The following is a 1714-nucleotide window of genomic DNA, read 5'->3' on the forward strand; positions in this document are numbered from 1 at the left end:
CAGTGAGGAAGCTTGAGAAGAAGTTTGAAGGTCTAGAACTCCACCATGTTCCGCGACTAAAGAACCAAGCAGCTGATGAGTTGGCAAAACTCGGATCCACTCGGAGACCAGTCCCGAGTGACGTTTGCCTTGAGCACCTCCACCTTCCCTCAGTCAAAGAAGATCTTTTCACAGAGGAACCAACACAACCAAAGAGCTCGACTGATCCGACTGAAGTCGACGTACCTGCTGTGGTTGATGTGATCATGGAGATTCTGGCTATCATCCCCGATTGGACTGTGCCGATCATTGCATATATCCTAAGGCAGGAATTACCAGAAGACGAAGTCCAGGCCAGGCAGATAGTCCGCAGGTCGAAGTCTTTCACTGTCATTGATGGCCAGTTGTACAAGGAAAGTGTTTCAGGCGTTCTTCAATGATGCTTCTCCCCAGAGGAGGGACAGTTAATTCTGGAAGATATTCACTCGGGAACCTGCGGTCATCACGCCTCTTCGAGAGCGATTGTCGCCAAAGCATTCAGAGCTGGTTTCTTCTGGTTGCAGGCAAACGAAATGGCTAAAGATATGGTCGACCGATGTGAAGGCTATCAGTTCTACTCCAACAAGTCTCACAAGCCAACATCCGCGTTGAAGACAATCCCTCTTGTGTCGCCGTTTGCAGTATGGGGATTAGATACAGTCGGTCCATTCAGGACTGGCAAAGGAGGATACACACATTTGTTGGTGGTAGTCGACAAGTTCACAAAATGGATTGAAGCCAAGCCCATCAAGAAGCTCGACGCCCTAACAGCCATCAAGTTTGTCAGGGACATCATCTCCAGATTCGGTGTACCTCACAGCATAATCACGGACAACGGGACAAACTTTGACTCGGACAGATTCAAAGGTTTCTCCACAAGCCAAGGTATCCGAGTGGATTTTGCTTCCGTGGCGCATCCTCAATCCAATGGACAAGCAGAGCGGGCGAATGGACTTATTCTGCAAGGTTTGAAGCCCCGACTCCTGTGAGAGGTGGGACATGCCGCTGGCGCATGGGTCACCGAACTACCTTCAGTGCTTTGGGGTCTCCGCACAACCCCGAACAGATCTACAGGGCGTTCACCGTTCTTCCTCGTTTACGGAGCAGAAGCAGTCCTTCCGAGTGACTTGCGTCACAATGCTCCACGAGTCGAACTCTTCTCCAAAGCTGAAGCAGAACAAGCAAGGCAAGATGGAGTGGACCTTCTAGAGGAGGAGCGCGAGATGGCACTGACTCGCTCAACCATTTATCAACAAGATCTGCGGCGCTTTCACACACGCCACGTTAGGAGTTGCACGTTCCAAGCAGGCGACCTGGTGCTCCGAGTGGATCAGCAAAGACCTCACAAGCTGGCTCCTGCCTGGGAAGGACCCTTCATCATCTCCAAGGTGCTGAACAACGGAGCATACAAACTCTACAACATCGACAGGGAGAGAGACGAGCCGCGAGCATGGAACGGAGATATCCTGAAGCGCTTCTACACGTGACCGTCGACTTAAGCGATGTAAAGAACAAGTGTTGATGAAATAACATAAAGCAGATTGAGCTTTTGCAGATTCAGAATTCTTCCGCGGTCACAGACTCCGATCTCAAAAAAAAACTTAGCTGCGATCCAGAATCGCCTAAGTTCTAACTTACTCCGAGTGTGCACTAAACGTCGCACTCGGGGATTTAGCTGCGATCAAGAATCGCCTAA

Source organism: Hordeum vulgare, chromosome 5H, assembly GCF_904849725.1.
Source record: "Hordeum vulgare subsp. vulgare chromosome 5H, MorexV3_pseudomolecules_assembly, whole genome shotgun sequence".
Lineage (NCBI taxonomy): Eukaryota > Viridiplantae > Streptophyta > Magnoliopsida > Poales > Poaceae > Hordeum > Hordeum vulgare.